Source organism: Orycteropus afer, unplaced genomic scaffold, assembly GCF_000298275.1.
Source record: "Orycteropus afer afer isolate SDZICR_OR568_19922 unplaced genomic scaffold, OryAfe1.0 scaffold00290, whole genome shotgun sequence".
NCBI classification, from domain to species: domain Eukaryota; kingdom Metazoa; phylum Chordata; class Mammalia; order Tubulidentata; family Orycteropodidae; genus Orycteropus; species Orycteropus afer.
The window spans coordinates 4,241,334-4,250,820 of NW_006921877.1; the positions used below are offsets into that span (position 1 = coordinate 4,241,334).

Here is a 9,487-nt window from a genome sequence, read left to right on the forward strand (position 1 = left end):
AAGAACTATAAGGAACTAAAACTTCCATTTTTAAAAAACTAAATCCACTGACATCCAGCTGATTCCACCTCAGCACAAAATAGAGCTATCCTATTACTTTTCAAGGTTGTAAATATTTACAGCAGCCTTGTCTTTTTTCACAGGCCAGACTCGAACCACTAACCTTTATGGTTAGCATCTCAATGCTCTAGCACAGCACCACTAGAGCTCCTAAAAAGGCACATATTCCAAAACCAAACTGCCGGGGAGTCAAATCCCCGACCCCTTCTGGGTTTCCGAGGCGGTATCTCTACGTAAGTAGATTGCCCAGTCTTCCTTCCAACAAGTGGCTGGTGGTTCAAATGCCTTAGGCACTACGCCACCAGCCACGTATTATTCAGTACCACCCCTCCGTAGACCCAGGTTAGAATTGTGTTTGGTATTTCATCTGATTTAGGGCAGAGAAATGAGGATTGCTTTACGGTGCTGAGAAATGGAATCTGTCTTCCCATGTTTATTATCAGAAGATTATTGAGGAACGATTTACTTGGAGTAAAAGTAAGATGTTTCCGCTCGGTTTCGAACCGGGGACCTTTCGCGTGTGAGGCGAACGTGATAACCACTACACTACGGAAACCACGGGTACACTAGACCTTAAGAATTTATCCATGAAAATCTCAAGACCTGCCGCGTATTATTTAGATCGCCACCTTCCGAAATTCAACTATATTTGAAGTTCCACTGCCAGCAGCAAAGTGCTGAGAAAAAAAAAAAAAGCCCCGGAGAAAGTCACTAACAATCTCTGCAGGCAAAGGAGACCAGCTTCTGTTAAACCTTAATTTTCTGCCCTTTCCCCGGAAGCAAGAACCCCCGGGGCCCACAGCTAGTCTTTGGGATCCCGCAGCTCACCAGGGTTTCATTTGCAAAATTAAGCGCGTAGTGCCTAAGGCACTTGACTGCTAATCAGACGGCTGGCGGTTCAAACCCACCAGCCACTCGTTGTTGTTGTTTTTGGTCGGCTCCCGACCTCCCCACAGCCCAGGAGCTGAGGACACAGCCACTCCGGGCTTCGGACCAGAGTCTAGGTGTCCCTTGTAACTGCGCTGGTAGTTAGTTTGTTGTTGTTATTTGTTGTCGAGTCGGGCCTGACTCATATGTTCAATGTCATTACTCATTATTCATGCTCCACTTGTTAGTTTCCATGGACACAGAGCTCATGGCGATCCCACGCAGTGAGGTGTAGAACTGCTCCATAGGGTTTTCAAGACTGTGATCTTTCAGAAGCAGATCACCAGCGCTGTCTTCCCATGGAGTGGCTGGTGGGTTTGAAACACTGACCTTTTGTTTAGTGGCCAAATGTTTTAACCACTGCACCACTGGAGATCCTTATAGCACATGTAGTAAACTGATAAATACACATAATGGTGTTTTGATCACAAGTTATTAGTGTATAATTTCTGAGAGTCACCTGGTATACACCCATGAACATAGAGCATTCAGATAGTAAAATAAAACTGAAACCAAGTGAAAACTCAACTATTTCCGCCACCCTGGTTAGGACAGATGGTTAGGACAGATAGGACCCTGGCTGGAAATAAATAAATAAACATACTCTCAACCATTTTCCCAGTCTGGTTAAGACAAATAGGACCCTGGTTGGAGACAGATGAGTAAACACAGTAAGCTCAGTTCCTTAAGAACTGAATGGAGCGAAAAGCCAATCTGCACATTCTTTCCTGCTATTCCGCTAGAAAGAGAAGATAAACACGTCAATGCATCTTAGAAAACAACTTGAAAATTAACTTTGGCCCATGCGCATGTGTATTTGAGCAGGCAGGACCAAAGTTGCTGGGAAATGACATTCTCCCCTCTGCCTAAGCCCCGATCAGCTGATGACAGGAAGCCGGTGTGACTCATCCGGTGCACCAGTGCGCTACATTAAAAAGCGACTGTCCCTTTAAACCAAGGTGAAGGAAATTTCGGCCAGTCATCAAGTATCTCATGCCCAAATTCCTGAAATTTTTATGAATATGCATAACCCTCTCTCCTGAAACTCTCAGTTCACGCCTGAACTGCCTGTGATATTGCTGATTGTGAATGCAGAGAGAGGTCAGAACAAAGGTGTGATTGTTAAGGTTGTTAACTTGGCATGATTCTCAATGATTCAGCAGTTATGATGTAGTCATCGCCCATGATGAGATCGGATACAATGTAATCAACTCCATGATGAAACTTGCTTTGAGCATCTAATCAGTTGAAAGGGATTTTCTCAGGTGTGAGGCCTGCTTCCAATATATATGTGGATGTCCTGGCAAAGGTCTTTGGCTTCATGCTGGATCTGGATCCTGCATCTGGCTTATCATCATTTCCAGTTCCTGAACCAGTGATCTGCTATATTGCTTGCTGATCTTGGTATTGTTGCCTTCACAGCCTGTGAGCCAACAATCTGCCATTTTACTTGCTGATCTTGGATTCATCATCCCCCAAATCCATCAGCCCGCTATATTGCCTGCCAATCTTGGGTTCATCAGCCCCTGCAGCTGTGTGAGGTAAGAGAAGTCTCCAGCTTAGAAGTTTGACCCCTGTATTTGAGACTTGCCACCCTCTATAGCTGCATGAGCCATTTCCTTGAGATAAATTTCTTTATCTCTATCAATCTCCTTCCACAGAGATACTGCCTCAGAAACCCAAGGAGGGGTCGCTATTAGTCAGATTTGACTTGACGATAGTGAATTTGGTTTGGTTTATCTATCTATCTATCTATATTTAAGCTTCAAGTTTTACTTCAAGGACATAAGGAAGTCTGATGTCATAGGGTTAATGCATTTGGCTGCTAACCAAAAGATCTTCAGTTCAAGCCCTAGGAGAAAGATGAGACAGTCTGTTTATGTAAAAATTTACAACCCAGGAAACCCTATGGGGAAATTTTACACTGTCCATAGGCTCACTATGAGAATTGACAGAATTGACTCAATGGTGATAGGAAAGTAGGTAGGTTTTGCTTTTCTGGATAACCAAGTTTAAGATAAGAGGTAACTCCAAAGAGAGCAATGAACAAGAATTGCTCTGGAAAACATACCATGTCAACTTTGGAAGCAGATGGCAATTCTGGCTAGCTATATATGATTACAGTGACCAGGTAAGATGTCAAAGATTAAGAACAGTCTACCAGTCAGAGTCACTAAGTCTATCCTATACCCAGCAAATACACATGGAATCATGAAGTATTACTTTGCATCTGGCTTCTGTAGCTCATCATGTTTTTGTGATCCATCCATGTTGTTTCACATATTAATCATTAAAAACAAACAAACAAAAACACCACATAACGTGGATGAACCTGGAAGACATTGTGCTGAGTGAAATAAGTCAATCACAGAAGGGCAACTATTGTATTGGTTCTGTTGTGCCCAGATTAAGAATCTCCAAAAAACCACCAAGGAGCCGATTCCACTGCAAAAGCATAGGGGTTGTTTATTCAAGCTCGAGCTCGGACCCCCAACCATCACCAACGCAGCGGTTCAGGATTGAGAGTCTCAAACTCAGGGGTAATGGGGTCTTTATAGGGGTCTCAACAGAAACAAGGAAGTTTCAATCAGAAAGTTACAGGATTGGTTGACATTTTCAAGTTGTTAGTTGTTTCTGCCTAATTGGTCTGTCTAGTGGGCTGAAGTCACTAACTGCCATTTCTTAACTATTTTAGGTAAGGTATTTCTGTGCCATCTACTGATTGGTTGTTGCTAAGGAGAATGCTTGGGAGTATCGATGAGGTAGTTAGGACTCTTTGTCTATGAGGTAGTTAAGACTTTTTGTGGTTTTTCCAGTAACTAAAGCACTAAAGCGTGAAGTATGTGCTGAGGCTTTTTGCACAAATGGTTACTTACTAAAAATGGTTGCATACATGGTGGTTATATAGAAACATAATTTCACACTCTTATAGTTCATTATTGTAAAAAGTCAAGGAAAGGTTTATATATGGAAGGAAACTTTCTTTGTTGGTTATCAGGGGTGGGAGGGGAGGGCAGGAAACACTTCTAGATTGGTAGAGACAAGTATTGATTTGGGTAAAGGGAAGGGTAATGTTCCAAATGTGAGTGATCAATACAGTGGTATTGAGGAAGAGGAAGACATAGAGAGGTACATGGGATGTATAGACAACAAAGATGAACCCTTTTGCACATACAGTACTGCGTTGTCAGTGACAGCAGGCATTGGTCTGCAGGTGAATAGATGGGTGGACAGACTGAACAATCAGGTATGTCTAGGCAGGGGTTAGTGTGCCCATGACCACGCGTAGGGTTAGCAGACAATGGTTCTACAAATGTGTATTTGTATGCGCTGTAAGAATGTCCAGGTGTATAGTTGTGGTAGTTATGTTTGTGTGTCAACTTGGCTGGGCCTGGCTGAGTGGCTGGGCAGCTGGTGGTAGTTATTCCCCATGATGAGACTGGTAATCAACTCCATGATGGAATCTACCACAAGCAGCTGAGTAGCTGCCTTTGGGATGTGGTTTGCTTTCTGTATATACAAAGAAGCCTTGAGAATGGTCTCGAACTTACGCCACGCTTGGACCCTGCATGTAGCTGTGTTGTTGTTCAGCAGCCTGCTATGTTCTGCCGACCTTGGGACTAACAGTGGACTTAAGTTAATGGCCTGCCATATGGTTTGGTATGTGTGCCTTTTTACTTGTCAACCTTGGGGCTTCTCAGCCTCAGCAGCCAGCAGCTGTCTGAGTGAAGAAATGCCTCTAGCTCCAGTGGGCCAGGAGCAGGAGGCAGAGCTGGACCCCAAGGTTGAGGGGCTTTCACCCAGCTCCTAGAGCTTGGCACTTTTTACATCTTTGTTTTTTAACATTTCACAGATTTTTTTTGCAGCAGATTTTGCCCAATGTGATATATACTTTGGTTTCTTGACTGATGTTTTCATAGGCATTGATTATGGATCCAAGTAAAATGAAATCCTTGACAATTTCAATATTTCCTCCATTTATTATGATGTTGCTTATTGATCCAGTTGTGGGGACTTTTATTTTTTTTATGTTGAGATGTAATCCATGCTGACGTCTGTTGTTGTTATGTGCCGTTGAGTCAGCCCTGACTCATAGCGACCCCTCCTTGGGTTTCTGAGGCAGTATGACTACAGAAGTAGGATTGCCTAACCTTCCTTCCGAGGAGTGGCTGGTGGGTTTGAACCACCAGCCTTCTGGTTAGCAGTCAAGTGCCTTAGGCACTATGCTACCAGAGGTCCTGCTGACATCTGTAGTCTTCGATATTTATCAGTAAGTGTTTCAAGTCATCTTCACTTTCAGCAAGGTACTCACAAATAAGATGTCAAGAGAATTCATCAGCAACTGGATCCAGTTACAAAAAATAAGAAGAAAATCCCATCTTTTTGTAATTTTACAGATACATCTATCAAAGCAGAGATGAAAATTGAAAGTAGAAAATATTCTGAACTTAATAAAAATGAAAACTCTGCATATACCACGTTACATGCAGCTAAATCAGTCCTCAGAGGACAAAACACAGCAGTAAATATGAATGTTAACATTTTAGGCCTGATTATTAATTAAATAGACATCCATCTCATAAAATTACAAAAAGAATAACAACAAAACTATAAATGAATATAAAGTAAATGTAAAAACTGAAATTTAAAATTTGGATTAAATATATAGAGAAGGAGATAAACAAAGTAAATGGTTAATCTTCTATAACCATTACTGAAGTTGCCAAAACTCTGGGAAGTGGGAGGTAGAAAAGAGAGAGAAGGAATAAATAATCAACGTAAGGAATGAGACAGAAGTCGTTACCAGTGAACTTGTAGATATAATCTGATAATAAGTGTATATAATGAACAGATATATGCCAAAAAATTTTAAGAAATAAAGGAAATTTTAAAATCCCTGAAAAATATAATTACATCAGGAACCAGACAACTATGCCTGCTGTGACCACTTCTCTTTACCACTGTGATGGAGCTTGTAGCCAGGGGAAAAGATAAGAAGAAGAAATAAAAAGTATAAGAAGTAAAAATGAAAAAGGAATATTATAATTATTTACAGACCTTACTGTATGCATCTCTTCATCTATATCTCTTTTGCTCTAATAAAACTTACTGTAATTGTAAGTAAGTATAATGCTTTTCTGAGTTCTGTGAGTTCTAGTGAATTATGGAACCGGAAAGTGGTGGTAGTCAGAACACTCAAAACTGTAGTCAACAGATCAAAAGTAAGAATGGATTCATATGTATAATAAAGCATAAAGCACATCATAGAAGGTACAAACATGGATACTTCTCAGACTTAACCAAACACCTCATGAGACTGGTTTATAGGGTCTGAAGGATTAGGACCATAAACTCATGGGACAATTCAGTCATAATTTGGCATAATATAGTTCACAAAGTTTAGGTATTACATCAAAGTTTGATGAGTAGCATCTGGGGACTTAAAAGCTTGTGAGCAGCCATCTAAGATACAACTATTTGTCTGTATGGCTCTGGAATAAAAGAGAAAGAAGGAAATCAAGACTGAGAGAAAAAACTAGCTGACAGGATTGATAGTCTACATGAACCATGACCTTATCTACCCTGAGACCAGAAGAACTAGATGGTGCCCAGCTGTTGCTACCCACCATTTTGACATTAGATAGATCTTAATAAAATGGGAGCAAAATGGGGAAATAGAATTCAAACTAGTAAAATGCTCAGACTCACTAGACCAGTACAGACAAGAGGCTTCCCCCAAGACTATCAACCTGATATACTCTTTAAACCTTGAACTAAAACTATTCCATGAGGTCATCTTTTAGTTAAACAAAAGATTGGCTCATAAAATAAACAATATCGTCCATGAGTACAGGTAGTTCTCAACTTATAGAGTATTCCAGTTATGCCGAATTGCACTTATGTTTTTTTTCTGTACATCTTATTGTTAGTAATATGTACTCCATAAAATGTAGCATATAATTTGCTGATAATATCATTCTCAAGTGTTCACTCACAAGTGTTCAATTTTATGATTTACTGTTCAAAATACCGCCATGTAGCAGGTAATAAAAAAAAGATAATAATAAACAATTAAAAAAATGAGGTATTCTACTTACTCAGAACCAACTTAAAATAGAGTTGTCAGAACAAAATCCCTTTTTAAATCAGGGACTACCTATATTGTGCTCCTTTAAAAAATCATCTATATGAGGTCAAACAGTTAAAACTTACTCAAAAGCAAAGATGAGAAGACACAGGGGGTAGGGAAACTAGATTACTAGTAACAGAACAACCAGGATGGAAATAATGACAAAGTTAACAAACTGTGAAAAATGTAAACAATGTCACCGAACAAATTGTGTAGAAGTTGTTAAATGGGGACCAATTTGCTGTGTAAACTTCCACCAAAAACACAATAAAATCTTTTAACAATAGTTTAAAAAATAAAATAAAATAAAGGTGGCCCTCAGGTTCCTCAAGCTTGTGGCTGGTATCCAGAGGGAGTGATAGGAAACCCAGAATTTGCAGCCAATAAGTCAGAAGAAATGGAGAGATGATTAACATTGTCAAGGACTTCATTTACTTGGATCCACAATCAACACCCATGGAAACAACAGTCAAGAAATCAAAGGACACATTGCATTGGGCAAAACTGCTGTAAAAGTCCTCTTTAAAGTGTTAAAAAGCAAAGATATCACTTTGAAGACTAAGGGGTGGCTGATCCAAGTCATTCTCTTTTTAACAGCCTCATGTACATGAAGGCTGGACAAAGAATAAGGAAGACCACAGAAGAACTGATGTGTTTGAATTGTGCTGTCGGTGAATATTGAGTACTCCATGGACTGCCAAAAGAACAAACAAATCTGTCTCGGAAAAGTACAGCCAGAATGCTGTTTAACATTCTGGCCAGACTTCCTCTCTGGTACTTTGATCATGTTATCATCAACGACCAGTCCCTGGAGAAGGAAATCATGCTTGCTGAAGTAGAGTATCAACTATGTGGATTGACACAGTGGTCACAGCAATGATTCTGAGGATGGTGCAGGACTGGGCAGGGTTTCATTCTATTGTACATAGGGTCTCAATTATTCGAAATGGGCTTTATGACACCTAACAACAACTAACAAGTCAGGAGTGAGGGCACCTTGAGGACATCTGAACTTGCAGCTGTTATCTTGAAAAGGGGTAACAGGTTTGCTCTTGGTGTTGTTGTTGTTTGCTGTAGAGTCAGCCCCAACTCATAGTGACCCCTCCTTGGGTTTCCGAGGCACTATCACTATGGAAGTAGGATTGCCCAACCTTCCTTCCAAGGAGTGGCTGGTGGGTTTGAACTGCCAGCCTTCTGGTGAGCAGTCAAGTGCCTTAGGCACTACACTACCACAGCTCCTTTGCTCTTGGGACTCTTATTCTTTTTCTCAGAGGAGGGCTCATGTGATTCTCTGATTCTGATCCTCTGGTTCTGCCGCCCCCGTGTGCCCTATGTCTGCCTGCAAGCTGAAAGGGTTTATTAAAGACAAATCACCAGCTGGCTACAACTCTACCAGCTTCCACCAGATCTAATTTTGAGGTCTACACCTGATGGGAACCTTGGGGTGGGAACTCTCATGAGGTAGGGAGGGTGTTCAAGTCTAAGTACAGCAGTAGTCTAAATGCAGATATCATTCTTGTCCAAGGATGTAACTCCCTAGAGAAATTTTTGTCTTCTGAAAATCTGAGTGCCCTGGTATTACTATCTCGAGCCACATGTGTGGAAGTGTCCCACGTTGTCATCCTCATCATCTAAGAATTCTTCAGAAGAATGTTGTACTCTACAAGCTGGACCCTTTACCTATATTTTTTGGTTCTTGTCCCATTGCTATTGCAACTTTGCTTCTGAATTCCAGGTCCAGAGCTTTGATCCCTGGACCTTAACACAAGGTTGGGAGGAGGTGATTCATAAAACTTTTGCAGAAACAAAAATTAACTGATTGTCAGTCAGAGAAAGACATGCAGTATGGATTCATTTTGTAGACTTGAGAAGGTAGTAGAGTCAAGCGAATTTTCTTCATCTAAGAATGACAAAACATCTTCCCCACACACCTGTCTCTGAGGCTCAAAGACCTGACAATGTAATACATCCCTCTTGGATTGGTAGCATTCCTGGACCCTCCATGGAGAGCTAAGCTCTGCCTTAAGAGAAGAAATCCAATATAAAACAATGCAGCTTCCAACTAGGTCCCTCTGATCATTAAATGTGATCCAGAAACCTCCACTGACTTCCACGTTTGATACTTGTACCCTCATAGTTTTAAGGTGTGAATGGGGGATAAAAAAGTACATTGCTAATTAGGAAATGATATGTCAAGGCAGCAGGGTGAGAATTTCATTTCTATCCTTGTCTTCTCCTTTCTATGAATATCCCATAAATTCACCTCTTAACTTATTCCTGGGAGCTCTGGTGGTGTAGTGCCTAAGGCACTTGATTGCTAACCAGAAGCCTGGAGATCCAAACCCACCAGCCACTCCTCGGAAGGAAGAT

The 9,487-nt window shown here is 40.9% G+C and overlaps 1 non-coding gene across 1 annotated transcript; it reads right to left on the reverse strand.

The window, feature by feature from the left end:
- Positions 1 to 543: 543 nt before the first annotated feature.
- Positions 544 to 616, reverse strand: TRNAV-CAC. The gene has a single exon. It is a non-coding gene; the product is annotated as a tRNA-Val (tRNA).
- Positions 617 to 9,487: the final 8,871 nt, after the last annotated feature.